This window comes from Zootoca vivipara, chromosome 8 (genome assembly GCF_963506605.1).
Source record: "Zootoca vivipara chromosome 8, rZooViv1.1, whole genome shotgun sequence".
NCBI classification, from domain to species: domain Eukaryota; kingdom Metazoa; phylum Chordata; class Lepidosauria; order Squamata; family Lacertidae; genus Zootoca; species Zootoca vivipara.
Window position 1 is genome coordinate 40,479,508 of NC_083283.1, and position 23,681 is coordinate 40,503,188.

The following is a 23,681-nucleotide window of genomic DNA, read 5'->3' on the forward strand; positions in this document are numbered from 1 at the left end:
CTGTATAAAAAAATTCATGAGAAGTCTGACCAGAAGGTAATTCTAAAGCAACGTTAGTTTGCTTTAAAAAGAAAAGAAAAAAGCCCGGTGATTTTTCACACTTTCTTGTTTTGCCCACATCTCTGTCATAGCCAAAGTTGTTTTATATCTCATTAGTTCCTATCCAGAATGGGGAAGTAATTCTGATTTTTCACCAGTTATGTCATCACTGAGAAAAGAATACTATCTGCAGGCCTTCTGGAGTGGAATCCACATATGAGCTGTCTGGTGGAGTTCCAGCATCTAGCCACGTCCCTAACATTTGACAGTTGTCTCATATGCTTTCACAGGATTATGCATTTCCTAACAAGAACTGCACAAGCAACAGCCCACCACCTACTACTTTAACTACTTCCTTTGTTTAAGCCTGATGACAGGGCTTTCCTTCCTGAAGTGAATTAGCAAGCAAGGACTTTCTTCTGAAGCGCCTCATTTACTAACATAAACACTATTCCTTTTTGATATCTTTACCTAGCTTTGGAAGAAAGTAAGAAAATAAGAGACAGTTTGAAAGTATTCTCTAGACTGCAACCTTTTAACAACTACTTTGGAGGGAGCTCTGTTAAAAACAGAGGGATGAACTTAGAAGTAAAATTGATAGGTCTTTACCGCTAGATAAATCAATATCCATATTTTCAGCATCACAAGCTAAGTACTTCTTGCCTGAATTTTTAACTAGGTTTTAACTAGTAGCCTTGGGAGTCAAGCTGGATGATATTAGGAGCTGGTTGGAAAAGAGAGAAGAAAGAAGAAAACAGCTTAGGAGAGACAGGGAAGGAAATAACTATGCTTGCAGTTCTGCTTACCTGGGAGTAAGCCCTACTGGATTCAATGTAACTTATGTCATGGCTAAGGACCACACTGTAACTAACAGCACCATACATTTAAAGGTTATTCAATGCACTATAGAACACATGACTCCCTCACAGAATCCTGGGAAGCGTAGTTTTCCCCTCACAGAGCTTCAATTACCAGAACTCTTAAACTACATTTCCCAGGATTCTTTGGGAGCTGGAGTCATGTGTTTTAAATATGTTGAATAAGCTTTAAATGTATGGTGTGGATCAGGCCTCCCTGGGGCATTCAGAAAGAAGGGGATAGAGCTGTCTCCTGCTTTCTTTTTAACCCTCTGCAATTTTATAGAAAAAAGCTTTGGTTTAGCTAGTTTTAAAATTTGTACTCTTGGGAAACACCATTGATTATAAATAGCTTCTACTCAAAGTATGTTTGTTTGGCACTATGATTCATAATTTCTTTGAACAGATTTAATGACTCATGCACCATAGTGTACAGTGTAAGGAAAATGTGGTTTAAAATCCATCTAACGAAGTTTAATGTTGTACTTCAATACTTGTTAATTTCAAGATGTTGTAGAGAAGTTCTTGTTTTGACCATTTTAGTGAGGATCCCAGCAGGGGCGTAGCCAGGATCAAAACTGGGGGGGGAGCAAGCCATAGTCATTCAGGGGCAGGGCCACGAAGTGGGAACATGGGGGGGGGCCTACAGGGCCAACGGGCCCGACAACATCGTGGCGGCGGCGACCACCTTGTGCTTCTGGGACTGGCAGCGTCGGCGGCTACCCTGATTGGCTGGAGAGGACGGGAGGGTCGGGCAGGCGAGAGGGGGTGGCAGAGAGGGCGAGGCAAGGCACGGCCGCAGTCACGACAGCTCCGAGGCGTTGCTGCATATCAGCATAATATTTCAACCATGTCGTGGGTTCAAGCCCCACCTTGGGAAAAAATTCCTGCATTGCAGGGGGTTGGACTAGATGGCCCTTGTGGTCCCTTCCGACTACAATTCCATGATTCTATTGATATATTACCATAGCATATGCATTATTCTGCTTTCTTGAATTGTCCTACTCCTAGGCATAGCAGCCAACTCCTAGAGGCCTAGGTGCCCCCCCCCCCAATTACTGGTAAATACTGTATTCGAATGAGTCATCCCCCCATGTTGATGGGCTTTCTATGTGGGGCTTACCTGCCCCCCCCGTATTTTATTAAGGGTGGAAGAGGGAGGGAAGGAAGGAAGAAATAGAGAGACGGATAACTCACATTTGTGGGTGCCTCTGGGTGATGCTGGAACTCTGCAGCAAGAGGAAGATACCGGTACGCCTGTACAGGAGCCTTGTAAGCAGCTTTCTCTTGCTTGATTTACAGTATACAGATGCAGGAGGAGGGGCAGACTGCTTTTTATAAACATCACTGTGTCTATCAAAGGTACAGCCCCCCTTTTCTTATTCACTTCCTTTTAGCCTTGCAGAGCCACCTTAGTCAAATTGAATCCTCTGCACCCTCATTAAATCGCCAATAGAACTCTTAATGCGATCCCTGAATGCTAACAACTCCCACTGAAGAACAATAGGGTGAAGTTGTGAGCTATCAAATCTTGCCTGAAAGGCAATGGACAATCTGCTCCATTGTCTTAACTGCTTAACTAGCGGTAGCCACTTTGCTTTATTTATTTGATGTGTTTTTGTTACAGCTGTGTTCCTGCCCCCCCCCCCAGCAAGCGGATACCAAGCTGTTCTTGCTAAAGCAAAGCCCTTTCCACTTCAGTTTTTGGAGGGGAAAAATGCTGGTTATGGTCTGTAAAATACATTAATTTTTTGCTTCTTGGGGGGGCAGCTACCCCCCTGTCCCCTGCCTACACCCATGGATCCCATAGGGAACTTGAGATGATGTATGTGAAAGTAATGGAATGTGTATTGTTAATTATTGATTTCAAGTTACAAAGCTGTTCCAACTCAGAGAATAAGTGCCATTATAATTGCAAGAAAGGTTACTCTAAAATTAAATGCAACTTCACAGTTTGATAGAAGACCTATATGATATGAGCTGAGTCATATTTCTATCCTCTTTGATAAAGATGAAATTAACTGAAAATAGTTGTTTATATTTTAGCAATTATCATTTAATATCTCATTTACTGAAGTCTAGGGCACAAGTCTTGGGCTGTAGTAAGTTGCACTACAGACAAGCTTTATTTGCTTAGATTAAAAGGTAAAAACTACAGTATTTTAATTAGGGAGGCATTAACGAAATCCAGAAGCCACAGATTCCCCCCCACATCCATTTTAGTCATCATGGTTCCCATGCTGTTAAGGGGGCTTCCCCCTGTAATTCAAACACTGCAAAATTTCCTACAAAAGCACACCGCCACATTGGCAGAAATCCTGTTTACTGTTATTCATAGTTAACTGCAAAGTTCTGCAATTCCATTCTGCTATATGGCAACAGCTTTGGGTTCACTGTAAAAGATCTCAGTCTAGTAGTTCCTGTACTACTGGAGTCAAACACCACCTTGGGATGCAAATGGTAGTAGTTCTGTCCTGCTTTGGGTATTTTGGGTGTGCTGTACAAATGTATTATTTGGCACAGGACAGCGCCCCTAGTGGAAGAGTGGTTCTAAAAATAATATTTCCATTGCAATTAAAATGGATGCATAAGTTGTTTCAAATGCTGATAAGAGAGTGGGGGGGGAATGGTTGGAAGGTCAGAAAGGTCTTTAGAGTGAGAATGGCCAGGTGCAAATCAGGCTTGTAGGATAGCTTCACACGTTCTGCAAGGCCCATTTGTCAAACTCATATCTGTTCCTTCTCAAATTAAATAACTGAGCAAGGGAAAGTTCATTTCCAAAGTGGCCTATATCTGTAGTGGCTGAGGGTATTTCAAAGAGAGAAAAATGCAACTTGAAAGTGAAACATGTCCTGTGGTATATTTTGACAACATCTCCCCTGATCCAAGTTTATGTATTCAGATGTAGTGTGTGAAACACCTCAGACTCAGGTTTCTCTTAGAGCTGGGCTGCTTTTGGAAGATATTTGTCTGAAAGAGGAACCAGGGATCCAAACTGACTCCTTACGTTGAAAGAGACACTACCACATTTACATGTTATCAAGTGAGAACTGCACCAACCACCAAAGCTCAACGTCCCCTGCAGTGTCCACCTTTTTAATGGTGCTGAATTCTCAAAGAGGCATATTTCACAGAACATTTTCTTTCAGGGCTATATCCACAAATGGATTTACTAGGATAGTCCCCCTCTCCTAAATTCCAACTCTAATCACCCACAGTGCAACTGATTCTCCTTACCTTTTCAGCCTTCAGAATCCTATTTCACAGTAGTTTACCAATATTATGTGGCCTTTCCATTGCAATAGGTCAACTACCAAGCATTATGCAGTCAGTAGGTCCTTGTGGCTAATCTGCTGTGAGTGCTATTTAGAATTAAGGTGGCTTTCACCCTTAGAATTTGTTTGTGCCTTTGTATTTTAAGTCAGTTTGTAATCCATGCAGAAACAGAGGAAGAACAACTAAAGGAGAGACAATGGCAGCAGAATAAAATCCCTGCCAAAATTCTTCTGGCCAGTTCCTTCACCACTGTCTCTTTCAAGAACAATGCAATATTGTGCATGTCTACTAACTAGCAAGTCCCCACTCCCATCAGAGCACTGAGTCCCGATAGTGTCCCCTAGTTTTTAAGACTTAGCTGTCATTCCTAGTTAAACACCACCTATATTATAGCACCTCTCTTAACCTGTTTTCCTGATGTATTGTTAAGGGTTCCAAAAGCAGAGTCACTTGTACAGTCATTCACACATAATTTATTCTGCAGCATTTTCCCCTGCTTGGGTATACTGGGTGGAGCACCAGCTCTGCCCTTAAACTGAAACCACAAACTGAGTTGTTTATATCTCTTGACATATTTAATCATAGAACAGGATGATTAAAAGAGCATGGAAAGCTTAAGTTACAAAAACGTTAAGGGTTGAAAGAACAATCAACGATGCAAAAATGTTAGCCAGCTTCTATCCTAGATGCCATACGAAGCAAAATCACTAGTGAGGACCGTAATTCATCACAAACTTTAGGCGTGTATTTTAGGAGTAAATAACACAGGAATCCTGTACAAAATGATTTCCCATAATTTCTATTGTCCATTCATTTCTCCCCTTAATTTTGCACATTTAAGTTCGTGGTCCTTACCTCTAAAGCTGTCTGCCCCTGCCCCCCAAACACTCTTCCATGATTTCCCCTTTCTCTGCTTTCTACTCTCTTCTTCAGCCCATCTACTATTATTAGTATTCTGTGTCTACATAGTGCCATCAGGGTGCCCAGAGCTGTACAGAACTTAGAAGTAACCAAGTCCTTGCTCACCAGACCTGCTTGACAACATAAAGCTAGCACTGGTTTCCACTGCAGACTTGTTTTCTTTTGTTATGCCCCACAAGAATAGACTAATGAACCTGGGTTCTGTAGTTTGCTAACATGGCTGGGAATTGTAGGGGCAAGGCATGTATTTTAAGTGTGTGTTGGACATGTTGTAAAAGTATAGTGTGGATCTGCCCTCCATCCCTTCCTTTAAATCTTTCCTCAAAGCTTATTTGGACTTTGCCCAAATTTATTCATTCTGTGCTCACTGTCTGCTACCATATAACTCCCTTTACTATAAAACACAGATCCTCTTCTCTGACATTGTGTTCATCTCATTTAGCATAAAAAAACCCACAGCTCAAGTGACCCTGTCAGTTCTGTGTGCTGTACAATGTCCAGCACACATTGTTGGTGGGTTACTAATAATAATCTAACCTTGAATAACACAAGCAACAGACTGGTGGCTGATTGCCCAAAAAACTATTTTTAAACCCAGACTTCAGTCTTATTCATATTTAAAAGTGAAGTACTTATGCAGCTAGCAGATAAGAGCTGCCCACCATACGAGCAAATTAACTCCTGACATAAGCCCACGAAGTGGAGGAAGTTCAAAGCAGGATTTCCCTAATTCTGAATCATACTCAGTGTTGGGTGTAGCCTGTGAGTATTTTGTTCCCTACTTTGTTGCAAACTATTTGGCTTTGTGATAACAAACAGTTCAGTCCCTAACATCATGCAGCCCTATTTAGAGGAAGGTGCTACAAGAGGATGGATTCTAAAAACATTGTATTTTGAGGGGGGAAGGGGTCAGGATAAAAAATTCAGTGACTGCTTTTCCACCCTGCTTATATTATTCTTTCAGTAGACCTCCAGTGACCTCCTCCCATATGACTCAGTAGGATTAAACACTGTCAGAAGTCATAGGCTTCAACAAGGGGTCAACAAATCGTCATGTCTGAATCCTGTCCTAAAGTATTCCCTTGGAACAATAAAATGTAGATTCCAGGCTTGCTGTTGACAGAAGAAGCATAAGGGCAGATACTCTTCTCCTTTGACAGGCCCACTGTGAGTTGCATTCTGACACATCATGTACAAGGCACATTAGAGTGACTGGCATAATTCTTGTTCACTAAAGAATTGCTGTTTCTCAAGGTGCAGACAGACATATATTCTAAGATTTCAGTCATGTGCTCACCGCCCTGGGAGCAAGCCCCACTGAACTAAGTTGGGCGTACTTATGAGTAGGTGTGTATAGGATTGCACTGCTAATAGGGTGGAGGTGGTTTGAATGCACAATTATCTGCCTAGGAAACATGCCTCATAATGCAGTGAATGTGGTGGCAAATGTACTTCTACCACACCCCAAGCACTCCCTACCACATCAGCTTCTTGTCAGTTTCACCTAGAGTTTACAGTGTTTGACAATGAATACCTAAGTGCTGATTGCTTTAACAATGTTGTTCCATATTTCTCTAGTCCTAATTCATATGGTGAGGCACCATGCAAACAAAAATTTGATCACCTGCAATTTGGCTTGCATACTCTTCATTTTGAAATAAGGCTTGGCCTAATTTGCAAAGCTATTCATAAATAGACTTTTTAAAGAGAACATATAGACATATAAATATTTTATGTAAAGAATATGTAAAGTATGAGATGTTAAATAGAAATGTCTTGGCCTTTTATCTCTAAAGCTATACATCCTTTGCACCCAAAAGGAAACTGTCTCAAACGTGCATGGATGTAGTTCAATAATATCTTACCCCCTCAAAATGGGTATTAGTTCCCATTAGAAAGTAATGTTTGCCAAACTTTTAAATGAGCCATGGTTTTAAATTTGACCACCATCTAATTCCTCTTTAGGATGAGTGGTATTAAAAGATGCCCTGGACATCAGTTAAAATAATGGAATCCATATCCCGTTTTAAACTTTTAGAAAATACCATTGTTTGATTGCAAACTAATGAGCATGCAGCTGAGTGCAACAGGATGTGCTTGTACCAAAATAAGCAGATGTGCCACACAGAGGCATACCTAGGCTCCCTTGTGCCGCTGGCAATGAGCTGTATTGGCACCCTTCCATCCCTTGCGCCCTTGCCAGAGGAACCTGTGGACTTTGCCCGGCCGCCCAGAGCAGCAGAGGAGCAACCCAGGAAGTGTGTGGATGGGCAAACAGGCTTCTAGTCATTCTGAGCCACAGGCCCTTGGCATACGCCACCCTAACCAACCCCTAGATACACCTCTGCTCCCACATACTGTTGGGATTTAAGGGTATGTTATCCCTCTCAAAATTGCAATGTAAGTAACGCTTACCACTGTTTGAAACGATCAGTAGATGTGCCTGTGTAGGAAATAGAGCTGCGAAGTTAATAATTTATCTAAGTTAAGTTCTTCTGCAGAATCTTACATGAAGTTTTGCTGTAGTTTGAGCCTTCTTATCACTGCTATTCCCAATAAAGACCAAGTAGCAAATTCTCCTAGTGTCTCTCAGGGTCTATAGAAAAAAAGCCGCTCTAGTTAACTACAACTCAATTACTGCAAAAACATTTCCAGTTTACATAATTGAAAGGTATTGATACTGTAAAGGTAAAGGTAAAAAGGTAAAGGTAAAGGGGTCCCTGACCATCAGGTCCAGTCGTGTCCGACTCTGGGGTTGCAGCGCTCATCTCGCTCTATAGGCCGAGGGAGCCGGCGTTTGTCCGCAGACAGCTTCCGGGTCATGTGGCCAGCATGACAAAGCTGCTTCTGGTAACTAAATAACAGTGCAATCCTATGTATATTTACTCAGAAGTCTCACTGTTTTCAGTTAACTTGTCCCATTGGCTTCGATGGAATTTGGTTACAGCTAATTTTAGATGGACCAGGACAGGACCTCATTGGAGCCTATTCATCAGTTGTATAGCCAAAGGGGGGGGGGGGAAACCCAGCAAAAAGTAAGTTTATACTTCAGTAATAAATGGTCCCCTTTTTTTACACAACTTAATTACAGGAAGGATTTCTACCACCTACAGTTGTTGCATTTACTTTCTACATGGCAGCATCAGCTGTGCACTCTCAATTAATGCCGCCTTCGCTTGCAAGAAACAGCAGAGCAAAGTGCCTTTAATAAGATTTAGTTGCCAAATGATTCCTGAAATTAGTTCAATACGCCTTGTCCCTCCCCTGTGGCTGTTATGGCACTTTCAAATGCCTGCTTCCCCGCATCCCCCACCCTGAGATCATAGTCCTTTTGAGAGTGCCTATCACACTGACATGCTAAACATCTACAAGCCAGATGTAAAATTTATTCCCATTTCAAACGTACTAGCAGGATCAGCAGAGGAGAAAAGCAACCATCACATAACACAACAACAACAACAAAAAGCCCTGCAACACCTTTATAAGATACTTCCTGCTTTTCTGTAAGGTTTATTTATTTATTAACAACCTACTTTGTTTTAATCCAAAAAAGGTATCCAAGATGGATAACAAATCAATAAAAGTTAAAAGGAATTTTAAAAAGTCAGCATATTAACATCTTCTTCATATATACCGTATAGGGGCAGTGGTTAAAACTTCCAAATGAAACAGTAAAATAGCCTGCCAAGGGCCTTGGTATAACCAAGTTTCTATAGGTCTCCTAAGAGACAAAGCCTAGCAGACTTCAGTTGGCAGAGCATTCTGTAGGGTAGGTGCTACTACAGAAAATACTCTTTCCCTGGTAGCTGCCCACTGGGCTTCACAGGGTTGAGGGCTCTGAAGTGGAGCCTCTGTTGATGAGCAGAGCATGCAGGGAAGAATGCAGAGAAGCAGCCAGTCCTTAAAATACTCAGATCTCATGCCATTTTGGGCTTTAAAGGATAACACCAGCATCTTCAATTCAGCATGGAAACAAACTGTATCTTACTTTTCTCCACTGCGAAACAAGAATTATGTCAAATAGACTTTCAGTTAAAAACACCACTGTGTTTTTGTTAGACTCTGCTACCATTCCTATCACACAACTGAGCATGGAGAACAAGGTTTCCTTGAAAAACCTAGCCTATATACCTACTGCCCCTGAAACCAGCTGGAGATAACACATATATTGGAATATTTCAGGGCACAGGGGAATGTTAACTAGCTGCTGAGGTCACACCAGTTAATGTTCAATTCAAACAGCTGTGCATTTCATCTACTGAATTTTTTATTAAACTCTCTCTCCCCCCTCTCTCACACACTTGCTCTCTAGCTCAACAGCAAGACCTAACTAAAGCATTTAGCATAAATAAATCAGCAGCCCTTACTGATTTTAGGGCAGAATAATCCTGAGTGACTGTAACTCAAAGCAACCAAAGGTTTATTATTTCCATTACTGTCCATACACAATGCTAGATGAACTATGCAAAGCTGGGGGGAGTGCATAGCTAGCACAGAAATATTATTTTTGTAGCTATTCTGCTCATTTGTACGATAAGGTATCCATAATTTGTACAGGACTTGGTTTGTTGAGGAGGTCACTGAATAGATCAGGCCAAGTTTGCTTTTTTAAAGTGAAGTGAGAAACTGAATCTTTCCTGTCTCCAGATCGCATCTAACCTTTTAGACATCCTTGATGAATGTAGCTGTTCTTCAAGATGAGCATGTCTTAAAATAGATAACTAATGAGCAAATCCCTATGCCCAATGAAATTAAATACCCTCCTCCCTACATACACACTGGGTTCACAGCTTGCCAGGGTTATCTGTGTGTGCATGAATCCCTTTGCCCATCCACAGAAAGAGCCCAAATGGCTTAAGTTGCACCACTCTCTCTATGGCATTGATTTGCAAACTTTGACGTGACCCCCATAGGGTGTGTGTGCAAGACACCTGTGTGTGTGGCATGCATGTGTGCATATTGAAGTTTGAGGGGAGGATAAAAACCTGCACCAAAGCAGGGGCAGGAACACATTCCCGCCCCCAGCTACATTGATCTAGCCTTACAGACATCAAAATGCCAAGCATGAATGCCTCAGAGAACTTTTCATTCCAGCCTCCCTCCCCAGCTTTAGGAGGGAGTCTGAGGGCCAAAGTTTAAACAAACATTCTTCGCCTGGAAGTTTTTACTTTGTAGAAAAACCAGTGATGGCCCCCAGATCCAGAACATGCACCTGGCTGGGGTCAGAGTCCCAGACCAGTTTTCTGCTGAAAATGGCCACCTCCCTCCCTGCCTGCTATTTGGCCCCAAGAGTACTCATTTCAGAGAAGTGGTTTGCAGCAGAAAATTTGTGTTGGGCCATGATACAAATCAAGAGCACATTGTGGTCCCTCCCAGTTCTATGATTCTATGGGGCATCTGCAGCTGTTTTCCTCCCCACTATACCAGTAGAAGTGACAAGATTAAGTAAGCTTGTTCGTTTAAACACACAACCAATGTCACACGCAGTTCCAATACAGCATTGGCTTAGGGCCCCTGCCCATAGATCTCTGGGCACACAGCAATGCTTACATATAGCTGTGCGTATGTAGGAGGGCCCTGCGTGTTGCCAAAAGATTGGCTAAGACTGAGGTAGGAAAGTCAGCTAAATTTTGATGGAGCTTGAGTTTAAAAAGTTTGAAAGTAACTGCTCTGTGTTAAAACATAGAATGCCCTCAATAGCTAACATTTCAGTTGCATGTCTGGCAAGTTCAAGATCAATGCTTCAACTACTTCAATTCCTACACCAAGCAATCCAGCCCCTCCCAACAAGGAAACACCTATTTCTAAAGGAACAGGTAGGGTTGCTGCCATCTGGAAAGTATTTGCACACTTGCCTATCCAGTGTGCTTGCCAGTGTTTGGGAAGCAGGTGTTCACTATGTCTACTCTGAAGCCTCAATGAATTCAGTGAGGCTTCCTTCCAGGGATGCAGCGTTAGGACCGCAGCCTTAGATGATTCAAGCGGTGGTGCCATTTCTTCTGCTATTGAGGCCACCTCCCAATCCACTAGTCCACCTTGAGCTCCTCCACTGAAACCTGCCAAGCAAAGCCCCTGACCTGTCAAAACTTCACGGAGCTCCGCCCACTAGCCCATCCTGGCTCTGCCCATTGGCCTGTTTTTTTTAAACCTCAAGTTGGCAACCCAAGGGGGGGGAGTGCCGCGGGTTTCATCCCCAGCCCTGGCAGCTTTGTTTAGAGAGGCTCCTCCTGGGGCTGGCAGAGACTTCCCTCCTCGGCAAACAGGGCTTCTTTGTACCTCGGCTGCCTCTTGCCAATCTCCTGGCGCTTCATGGCGAGTGTCTCCCTCTCTCCTTCCTCTCCTTCCCACGCAGACCAAAAACAACTCCTCTCTCCCCTTCCTCCCGAGCTTCACTTCAGCCGCGCAATGACGCCCCTGCCCACCGCGGAAAGCGCGCGCCTCGGCTCTGTGGAAAGCCCCTCAGAGCGCCGCTCGTCGCTCCTGCCAGCGTGGCAGCCCCGAGTTCCCCCCTCGCCCAGGCAGCCTGGGGAAGAGCGAGACCCGTTCCCTCGCACCAGGCAAACGTCGAACCCAACCTGGAGCCAGCCGCCAGCTACCTACCGGCGGGCTGCTCTGCGGGAAACTAAGTCTGAGGCGCGCGCTGAGGTGAGGGGAGAGAAACGCCGCCAACGTCGCCGCCGCCGCCGCCGCCGCCACCACCACCTTCTCCTCTTCACGCGCACGTCACTCACCTGCTCCTGCCGGGCTGGGCCGCCGGTGCCGCCAAACGCGCCGCTCTCCTCCTTTGACAGCTGCCTTTTGTTTTCCCCACCCTCCTCGGTCTCCGCTTCGGCTGCCGCTCCACCCCGAGAGCCACGTGAATGAAGCCGGGCGGGCGAGGCGGGCTACTCCAGGGAGGGGCGGTCCTGGCGCGCCGCGAGGGAGAGGCGGGCGAAAAAGGGAAGAGGGACTGGAGCCAACCGCGAGAGCCCAGCCCAGAGGCGGAGTGTGTCACGCGTCTGTGTGGGGCTGCCGGGGGAGGCGAGAGACTTCTCTCTGTCACGCCGGCGACCAACGCCTCGCGCCTTCCTTGTCTTCCTGCCTGCTCAGTCATCGCCTCGGTGAGCTCAGGTCACCTCCAGTAACAGCAGCAGCATCCACAGCCCTGCTGCTCCAGCTGCTCCAGCAGCAGCACAAAGGAGCACTTCCTGTGTCACTCTGCTCCTTAGGAGATGCTCTGCCTTTCAGCAGCTGCGAAATGGTAACTTTCAAGTCTCTATGTGCAGTAGGTCCCTTGTCTATGCAGAGGTTGCCCTGCCTCTCTAGTCAAGGACCTGATAATCTGGTGTCTCACAGAAAGGGGGAACCTGTGGTTGGCTGCAGGTGTTATTGGACTCCAGCTCCCTTGACCGAAGCCATTGCTGGTTGCCAAACTTAATGCACTGCTATCAGAAGATTGCACACATAACCAGCCCTGCCATCTGTTAAACTGGACAAGGAGTAAACATGGATCAGGGGAGGGGCAAGGTGGCAGCGAGGTCAGTGCAATGGCAGAGCCAGCCAGTCCAGTGCTTTTGCCACATGCCCACGTTCTGCCACTCTTCCTGCCACCTTGCCTCTCCCCCTCTCAGTTACTGGCAGCAACGTCAACACTGGGAAGCCGGGGAAGCCATGTTGCCGCACCCTGCTCCTCCGGCTGCTACTGTGACTAGTTGATTAAAGGACAATGAATTAACACACGTATTTCTTGTCTAATTTTCTGGGAGTGTCATTTTGCAAATCCTAATGGAAAAGAGGAAATTTGCCATCAGTGTAAGACTTACCAGTACACTGTACCGTCCGTCACTGTGGCCACTTCAGCATGTGGCAGCTGTAGGTAAAGGTAAAGGGACCCCTGACCATTAGGTCCAGTTGCGGACGACTCTGGGGTTGTGGTGCTCATCTCGCTTTACTGGCCGAGGGAGCCGGCGTACAGCTTCCGGGTCATTTGGCCAGCATGAGTAAGCTGCTTCTGGCAAACCAGAGCAGTGCACGGAAAGGCCATTTACCTTCCTGCTGGACCTGTTTATCTACTTGCACTTTGATGTGATTTCGAACTGCTAGGTTGGCAGCTGTAGGTAGCACTGAGCTATTTCAGCCTGTGGAAAAACTGGTCATATTGCACATATGCTTCCATCCACAGTATTCAGTTTCTGGTGCTGGTTTTCTTGGGGTGGTTGCACTAGCATGACAAAAGCCAACCACAGTGTGCACTACCAAAAGATCACAAACATAATCGGTTTACCAGCTGCTAAAGTGATTGGAAGCAAACATGGGCAAGACTCTTACCATGGCCAAGAGTATCAAAAGACAAAGCCACAGGGACCTGTGAGACAATAATGGCCATAGCTTGGAGAATACATGTTTGTATTTTGTATTCAGTCCGCTTATACCCATATGCGTACATATGTAATAATATTGAAAAAACATTTCATTTCATTGCCTCTTGAGTTCCTGTCACTCTGTCAATGGGTACTTATATTTGCCAACCTGTGTGATAGTTATCATGGATATTAAATCCAAACTCCTCCCCCTCCCCCTCTTCTTCTATCATCGTGATTGTGGGACTAGTTTCTTTCATAAACTATAGGTACTGCTTGATTGTAAAATGACAACCCTTAAATAACACTTCGTAACAATTTAGCAAACTAAAGCTGCAGTCCTTGATAGGACGGAGAGGATATATTGAATTGCCAATGATTATTTACTGGTTTCATATATTATTATTTATAATTCTTATTTGTAATCTTGTAACCTACTCCCCCCTTATGAGCTGTCAATTAGACACACTTCTGATTTAATCTCATTTCTGTTTGCTCATGTTTTACCATCTCTTTATCATGCTTCACAACCTGTCAATGTTGCAATTATTTTACAAGTTATATTAAAATGCAGTTTGGAACTTCTCTTGTTTGGTCAGGTGAATGGAAATCCAGTGTTGTGTCTTTACTACTCAATATCTGGGGTGGTGTTTAGCAGGCAACACACTGCTGGCTTTGTTCAGGATAATTGGGTCTGGTAAGGTTAAAGATCCCATCACCTCTGCAAAGGGCAGTCTGACTGAGCTGTCTCCACTTGCCTGGAGCTCCAGGGCATCTGATCTCTAGGCTGGCCGGCAAGGTCAAAGCAACTTGGTCAGATAAACAACAAAAGCCAGCCTGACTGAACTGCTGCTGCTATTCAGCCCACGAGGAGCATCTGATAATATAGACTGCAATGCAGGGTGCTTTTTTAAAGAAAAAAAAGGTGGTATTCACCATGAAGTTGTTACAGCAAGTGTCACACTTTTAACGTTTGGGGAAAAAAGGTGTTGACATTCTGTACCCTTGAGAACTCCCAGAAAAAGTACTGCTGCGATCAATGGTTTGTGTGTGAGAGATGTGCATTTATATGTACACTTCAGTAAATTCATTTTTGTAGACATTCCTTGGCTAGAAAACTGCATTGCAAAATTCAGGGAAATGTATATTTTGAAGGATATCTGTGTTTTGGTTTATGAACTGTTTAAAAAAGTGCAGGTTTAGTAGGTTTGCCTTTAAATGTGAACTGACTCAAATTACTCCTCCATCCCTAGTTATGGTATAAGGCTCAGCTGTGGATAGGAGCAGGGTTATAGAAAATTCTGTGTCCTGACAGCAAGATGCCCATTTTGTTTCTTCCCCTAATGAAATGAAATGAAATACCAGTAAATAAGACAAATAAACAGGAATAATAAATATAGAACAAACAGGAAAAGTGGATATAGTACTATGTTTTATTTGCCTTTAAAAAAATGCATGTAGCTCTTTTTAAAAAGGAATTTTACTCTTCATGAGCTTGAAAAATATGCAGATATTAACAGCACATCTATTATGGCACCCCATGTATATAATAATGCCACTATAATAAGGGATTGCTAAATATTCCTTCATATTTTATATAAGTGAATACCCAGGTTCACAAATGAGCTACTTTCTGTAGCATGGGTATGATTTAATGTCAAACACCAGGCAAGTTTTCCAAAATAGCAAAAGGCAGATGACACATGCCTGAAGAAAGATAAAAAACCTTTCAGTCCTCTAAGCTGTTAGTTCCCATAATAATAAGCATGAATATTAATATAATGTCAGCAGCATAAGTAGCTAACACTTGCAGCATTGTTCATGCTTTCTCATGCATGTAGTATAATGTTCCAAGTTTTTTGTTTTTTTGTTTAAAAAAAGCTGGTCTCTGTGGTTAGAGCTGTTTTTTTTGCTAAGTTGGTAAAAGCCTCAATCTCCATCATTAATGTTGTTAGCACCATGTTTACAAGTGCAAGGATAGTAAACTGAAAAGCTGGATAGAAGCATAGCAATGAAATACATCGTTCGGTGGTTTCATCTCAATTCCTTTAATAATTGCCTGGAGGAATATGGATTTAATGCTTGTCAATCAAATACACAAGCTCCTTGGATCTAGGGTGACAACTGCAACATTTTCCTTCACTGATGCTCTGTTCTTTGCATATTCTATCAACATTGAGAAAGATAACTAGTTGGCTGCTCCAAATATTTGAAAATAGCTATTAGGTAGATGGATCCAGCGCAGCACCTGAAAAAGGGACTATTTTGCTTTCCACTGAACTCAGAAGTCCCCTTCAAAAAATGGGATTGCTCTCTCACATGAAGTTCTCTGCTGCCATTCAGCAGATTGTTCTGAGACTGCAGTGCAGTTGGGTAGTTTTAGACCAGGCATCCTCAAACTGCGGCCCTCCAGATGTTTTGGCCTACAACTCCCATGATCCCTAGCTAACAGGACCAGTGGTCAGGGAAGATGGGAATTGTAGTCCAAAACATCTGGAGGGCCGAAGTTTGGGGATGCCTGTTTTAGACCCTGTGCTAAGTGGTCTTAAGGGGAGGGGGCTCACTCTTTAGATGCTAATCTACCCCTGCTGTGTTTGGGGAGGTTCCTGCTCACTTTGCTGGGTGAGGCCTTGGACCCTTGCCCCAAAGTCTTGCACTCATAGCACCACTGCCTGAGAACTCCCTAAATCAGTACTGAAAGAACCAGAAGATGAGAAATTAATTTTTTTTGGGGGGGGGGAGACTATAAGTGGAATACAAAAATAATATCCTGAAAGCCCTGCAGCCCTGCATGGTTACCAGGCTTGCAGTTTTGTTAATTAGAGCTTTTATCTGCTTCCATTAGCTTAAAAATGGGGAAACTTTTATTTCCTGTTGAAAATCTCGAGAGTAATTTTTCAGGGGCCACATGCCAACAGTTGGGGGGGGGCAGAGTTAAAAGCAGGCAGAGCTACTCTTCTTTCTCTTAGTTTCTGCCATCCCCTTTTAGCTCTCCCTTATCCAACAGACTACAGAGGGAAGGACAGGTCACTCTTGTCAGAGTTCTCCTCACCCTTCCATCTCCATCTGCTTTAGTTCTTCCCCTTCCCCTCTTCCATGCTCCTTCTCTCCCTCCCCCCCATTTTGGTATTCCCGCATGCCCCAAGTTTAGGATGGCCTTTACCAGGGACCAAGCCCTTACTGTGGTATGCTTGCCAATAGAGGTTTGGCAGGAGCCGTACTTGCTAGTTTTTAGGTATCTCCTAAAAACAGTATTATTCATTCAGACAAGCCTTTCAAACTTGAGATACTTTGGCAGCAAGCTCTTACTGATTTGTTTGGCTTTTTTATAACTGTAATACTGTGTTTCTAGTCTGTATACAGCCTTGTGATGTTTTATGTGAATACTAAAACAACAACAGATAAATAAATCTATAAATGAAGTGGCTGAGAACCTACTGTAGGGCTGCAGGATTCCCAAGTGCACTCTGCATAAAGAAACTTGGCCTTGCAGAGGTTGTTGAATCCCAACTCAAATCAGCCCCAGTCAGCATATTCGACAATCAGGGATGATGGAACTTGTAGTCCAACAACATATGGAGGGCTACAGGTCTCTCAAACCTATGTTAAGAAAATGAGTTATTAGCTGCAAAGTCTCCAGTGCATTTTTCACTTCAGCCATAAATGTGATTCCATCTGTGACACAGGTATAATAATACAGTAACATACAAATAGTATTATTACAGGTATAATAATGCTCCCTATCTTTGGGGGTTGGTTGTGTGGGCATGTGTGTTTCTGCAATGATTAATAATAAAAGGCAAACTTAAAAAAATAGCCTGTTATTTATATGGGAAAGTTATACAACAGTATCAAAGGCATAAATAACAAAAACAGGTAAAAGGAAAAAAAAGTTAAAACTCTGGAGTTTTGGGGTATATTAACAGTGCATTAGAACTGGGTATCATGTTATCCAGGGCAATTTGTAAATCATATGTTTTGTGAAGCGTTGTTGTTAAAGTGTATATGCAGTCAAACCTCGGCTCCCGAATGGCTCCATTTTTTGAACGATTTGGCTCGCGAACACCGAAAACCCAGAAGTAAATGTTCCAGTTTTTGAATGTTTTCCAGAAGCCAAACATCTGACGTGGCTTCCGCTGAGTGCAGGAAGCTCTTGCAACCAATCGGAAGCCGCAATTTGGTTGTCAGATGTCTTGGAAGCCGAACAAACTTCTGGAACATATTACATTCAACAACCCAGGTTTGACTGTACTTAAATAGGTTCAGTCCTCTGAGGTTAGGAGGCCTAAACTATATCAAGAGCAACTATACCCACTTGTGTGTTATGCTGATCATATAAAATCAGCAAGGGAAAGCAGCAATGGTTTTATCTCTATTTACTCATTTAAGAGGCTGGTAGCATACCCTTTGTCGGTTCAGGTACCAGAGTGGGATATGGCATAAAATAAACAACAACAGATAGGTAAACATGTAGTTAAAGCTAACAATATAATCAAGACATAAGATCATAAACTAATTTACAGTTTACTTCAAACAAACAATTTTGAATTGTTCTATGAAGCAAAACACACTGGATTCATCTTTTTAAAATGCCCTTTAAAATCTGCTTTATTAATTCTCAAGTTATTCCTTGATAAAGCTTTCTAATTATTATAGTCTTCCCTGGTGCCTGCTGAACTGCAGATTGAAAATGAAGATAAACATGGATCAAATAAAGGAACCCATTTCCTAAACCAAACTGGAAAAAAACTTCTGTTACTGCTGGGGGGGATGGGAGGAAATGGAAGAAAACTGTACAGAATTGCCTCATTAAACAGTAACCTCTTTGTGGGTGCATCACATGTAACAAATGGAGCGGTTCAAAGCTCCAGTTTAAAGCCAAATTCAAAAAAACCCACAAATCAGTGCTTGTCAATTTTTTTTGTTTACTATCAGGAAGAGGAGAGGAAACAATATATTGTTTAAAACATAAGATAGATTTTATTTCACTTTATCAAGACTTTGAGACTTTTCTTGCAAATATTACAGTTGCACACCTCTGTAGCTTCTCATCTTTGGAATGTTGGGCTTAGGAGCAGTGGCGGAGCTTCATGCTCTGGCACCGGGGGTAGGGGTGGGGAGCAGGCAGGGCTGGCAGGTCCCGGGGGCATGGCACACCGCCTGCAGGGGCGTGGCACGTGTCCTGGGGGTGTGGCATGCCGCCTGAAGGGGCATGGCGCCCAGCGCAGGCAGGGGGCAGCTGTGATGCAACCACACCAAGATCGCGCTGCCGGGGCGGTGCGCCCCCCCCCACTCCTCTTCCTCTGCCAGTGCTTAGGAGGTGACCATTTGCTTATGTCATTCACGATTGTGGCATCCACTGAGATGCACAGACCAGGCCCACCTGGTTGTTCCATTGTCCACACAGGAGGTGGTACTTTTGTGTTGTGGTGCCCAACCTTTGGAATTCCTGCTGTAGTATGACAGGTGCTGTTACTAGTGTTTTGGTATCTGTTAAAGATCTACTTATCTAGCCAAGCATTTGCTGATCTGAATACCTAGCTTTTTAGGGTTTTTTCTAGTGTGGATTGCTGCATTTAAAAATTAATTTAATTATTGTTCTAGCATAGTCATAGCATGTTCATAGCATAGGGGCGTGGGTGGCGCCATGGTCTAAACCACAGAGCCTAGGGCTTGCAGATTGGAAGGTCAGCGGTTTGAATCCCTGCGACGGGTTGAGCTCCCATTGCTCGGTCCCAACTCCTGCCCACCTAGAAGTTTGAAAGCATGTCAAAGTGCAAATAGATAAATAGGTACCGCTCTGGCAGGAAGGTAAACAGCGTTCACTGCTCTTGTTCGCAATAAGTGGGTTAGTCATGCAGGCCACATGACCCGGAAGCTGCCTGCGGACAAACACCAGAGTCGTCCGCAACTGGACCTAATGGTCAGGGGTACCTTTACTTTTACCTTTACCTAGCATAGTCTATAATTCTCTCCCTGGAATTTATAGCAAGGCTGCCATACAAATATTTAAAATAAAAATAAAATAAAATAAAAATGCATTTGGGAATAAATGAACATGTCAAGTTCCAATCCAGCTAACACTAGTCATTTCTAATTCCTGTTGTAACCAATGGCACTAGTCTGTCACAAATCCCATTTCTTTCCATTGACCTTGGGGCCAAACTGTATCCAATGCTGTTCATGCACTTGCAAGTTCTGTGAAAGTAATTTGAATGTCCATCCCTTACTCTCCTCCACTCCTTCCATCTGCATCAGAATAGTGGTAAAGGTAAAGGGACCCCTGACTCTGGGGTTGTGGCACTCATCTCACTTTACTGGCCGAGGGAGCCGGCATACAGCTTCCGGGTCATGTGGTCAGCATGACTAAGCCGCTTCTGGTGAACCAGAGCAGTGCATGGAAATGCCGTTTACCTTCCTGCCGGAGTAGTACCTATTTATCTACTTGCACTTTGACGTGCTTTCAAACTGCTAGGTTGGCAGGAGCAGGGACCAAGCAATGGGAGCTCACCCTGTCGCGGGGATTTAAACCACTGACCTTCTGATCAGCAAGCCCTAGGCTCTGTGGTTTAACCCACAGCGCCACCCAATCCTTTGTCTGTCACTGAGGTACCAAAACAGATTGGGAATCCTATTTTCACCTGGATGGGAAAGGAGCTCTCATTAGAGCAAATTGCAGTCATTACTAGCTAAGGTAGATTGAAACTTGTGTGTTTACATCATAATAATTATTTGAAGGAGCAGCCAAATTTATTGTATGCAGATTATGTACAAACCTGTTTTATTACCAGACTAACAAAACGCCTGTCATTATATCTGCAAGGAACCCCAGACATGGTACAATCAGGAAAGCAAAGCCTTCCCTTATGGAGATCTTCTCTATTGAGGCTAGCTAGCTATAAGAACTCAGGTAAACAGAAGTAGAGCAGACTTATTAAATTTGTTTATTCAGCTGATTCAGCAGAAACTGCACAGGGTAAACAATGCAATCACTTGCTTACTGAGGGGGGGCATATCTCACCATTATTTGCATGTTGGTGATTAGATAGTTTCACATTCCAAGTTCTTTCTCAGTTAAGCACACCCATAAGAAAGGGAATGTTGCGGACTTCCGGGAGGCAAGATGGCGTGCGGCACGGATTCGCAAAGCTCCTGAGAGCGAGCAACGTGTCCGCGCCATCCGACCAGCCCCCGGACCACCGGAGCCGCCGAAACTGCTGCCGCCGTGTCGCGGGCGCCGAGAGAGCCCGGTGGACCAACCGGGGAGCCGCTGGAAGCCCCCCGACGACCTCACCGGGCTAGGGACGTGGGCGCCCGGCCAGCGGCCGGCAAAAGTCCAAGGCCTCGAAGTCCGGGATCACCCTCCGCGTCGCGGTAGCCGCGCGGGTGTCAGAGGCTCCCGGCGGACCAGGCGGGGAGCCGCTGAGGCCCCCCGCGGGCCCGCCGGACCGAAGCCGACGCCACCGGACCGACGACCTGCCGGAGCTACGAGGCCCAGCTGAGACCGCTCACCTCGTGGCGATCCGGAGAAGGCCGGCCTTGAAACAACAGCTGCCGCCGCCATCCCAGCAAGGGAGAAGAGGGGGAAGGAAACCCCCCGAAAAGAAGGACGGGCCCGATCCCACCGCTCCTGCTCCGCCGCCGCCGCCGCCGCTGCAGCCACCCCCAAGGACTCGGGGGGTCGGGAGACTCAGGTGCGAAAGCTGGGTGCGGAGGGGCAAGGGTAGGGTCGCGACCGAGGCCGCGAGCGAACACGCGGCCGAGCCTAGGCCCGGCCTGAGCCCACTCCACCTTAGCCTAGTGTGCCAGAAGCAGGCCCGGAGGGAGGCCCACTGGAAAAGACCTCTTTTATTATTAATGTTTTTAAACATTTTTAAATATTTTTAAAGTATTTTTTACAACTTCCTTTTTCAATTTTTTTTCCTCCCTCTTCAATTTTAACATATATAATTCCAACTCCTTTTTCCCCCCCAACATATTCTCTCATATTTTTTCCTTTTTTTTTCTTTTTTCAAACATATTTTTTCTCTTTTTAAAATAATTTTTTTTTTCACCATCATTCATATATATCCCTCTTCCCCCCCTTTTTTAAGGAAGGATACAGCCATTCACTGCCCACAACCTCGCTCTTTAAACCTCCTCTTCTCTCTCTCCCCCCCCGTTTTTTTTCCTTTTCTTCTTTTCCTCTTTCCCCTTCCCTTGTCTCATTTCCAGTTCCACCTCCATTTCTCCTTTATAAAGGGAGAACAATAAACCTTGCACCCTTCCCTACTTTATCTTATTTTAATTCACTCTTGCTAGCCTGCTCTTGCCTGTTTGCCTATTTTTTTTTTTTTGTTATCTATTCTGTTATCATTACTACTGTTACCTCTACCTCCATCTTCACCCTTACCCTTCTACTTTCATCTCTCTAATCCCCCTTTGAGCGAGCACGCGATTGAGCCCTGGCCCAGCCTGAGCCCACCTCACCACAGTCCAGCGAGCCAGAAGCAGGCCGGAGCCCAGAGGGAGGCCCTCTGAAAAAGACCTCTTTCAGTATTTTTAAAATATTTTTCATAATTTTTTTTCCCTCCCTCTTAGCACATACAATTTTTTTCTCTCAAACATATTCACACACACACACACACACACACACATATATATACACACACACACATACATACACTAACAAAAATATATTCTTCCTCTTTTTAAAATATATTTTTTTTCCACTATTTTTTCGCTAATTTTTTGCTACCTGCTCTATTATCACAACTACTGCTACTTCTACCCCCATTTTCACCCTTACCCTTCTGTTTTCACTTCTCTAATTCCCCTTGGTTCTTCCCCCCTCCCCAAAGCAACACCTTTACACCACTAATATCACATCACCCCCCACTTCGTTACAAGTACCCAACCCTCCCCCTTTACTCAGCTCTTCCTTAGCACACCCACCCACCCCACTTCTCACCCCCATGCAGATTTGACCATTTTATTTTACTTAATTGTTTAAAGCCACCCCATACCTACCCCTACCACCTTACTTTTTAAAAGGGGACCACTGCCGCTGAAACCTCCCCTCACTTGATCTACGGCTATCACCCCTACCCCCTCCACATACCTTTAAATACACTGTTCTCCGCCCCAGCCCCAACTCCTCAACTTGTACCCCATTTTAAGTTTGTTTGTTTCCCACTCCCTCCCCTTAACCCCTAAATCTACACACCCATACCTCCCCACCCCCTTCAATAACAACCCCCCTGCAAACCCTACCTCGTACCAAACCAAAAATCACCAACAAAAGATATTATCAGTGCGACTACTCCACCTCCTCCCTCTCTCTCCCCCTTCCTTCTTTTCACTCCCTCTTTCCCTCCCTCTCCCTCCTTCTCACCCCCTATCCCCCCCTCCCCTCCACCCCCTAGCTACTCTCCAACCCCCCAACCCCTGTTTTTCTTTCTTGCTCCTAAACCCCTTCCTCCCTCATCCCTCCCACCCCTGACCACTATACTACCGCGCCTGATTTGCCCTAAAACAGTACTCTGCCAGCCTTAATTCTTTTAAGCACAACCCAGACAAGACACAAATGACCGCCTAATCCAGACGCTCTGAACCGCCACCAACCAATAACGCCTGAACAATCCAGCAACAAACAGCAATCAGGAACCACCAACACCACTACCTCTAACCACAACACACCATACCTCAAGAGGTCACCAAGCAGACCTTGAATCAAAGCCACAAGGGAGAACGAGACAACACCAGCCAGGGAAATGGCGAACAGCACTGAGACCATAACACCCCCTCAAGGTGACGACCACCCAACAACAAATCCAGAGCCGAGGGAAATGGAAGCAAAACTAACAGAGAGAATAACAAAAAGACTAACAAAACAATTAGCAAAACAACTGGAGGAAACAGTAGCCCCCCTACGGGCACTTATCGACGAACTAACCTCCAAGATGGTAGCCTTAGAGAATAAAAACCAAATACAGGAAAAAATAATTGAGCAACAACAGGAGGAAAACGCACACTTGAAAAAGAAACTGGTCGAACTGGAGACAGAAAACGAAGAATTGAGAATCAAACAAGCGGACCTTGAAGATCGCAGTAGACGCTGCAATATCCGCTTCCGCAACTTCCCCGAAAGAGCAGAGGAAAGAGGTCCAACAGAACTAATTGTTAACTGGTTGAAGGACACTATCCCAAATCTACAACTTGAGGCAAACGACCTGGAGAGGGCCCACAGAGCCCTAAAACCCATGCCGAA

The 23,681-nt window shown here is 44.5% G+C and overlaps 1 protein-coding gene across 2 annotated transcripts in view; it reads right to left on the bottom strand.

Annotated features, from left to right (window-relative positions):
• The window catches only part of MAPRE2 (microtubule associated protein RP/EB family member 2), a 93,006-nt gene extending 81,045 nt beyond the window's left edge, over nt 1-11,961 (bottom strand). The window contains exon 1 of one of the 2 annotated variants that reach the window (XM_035124853.2): nt 11,825-11,961. The gene's annotated coding sequence lies outside the window, so the exon portion shown is untranslated. Of the gene's footprint in view, nt 1-11,693; nt 11,744-11,824 lie in introns of those variants that run through there. The other variant, XM_035124854.2, reaches the window with a different exon arrangement.
• Nucleotides 11,962-23,681: the final 11,720 nt, after the last annotated feature.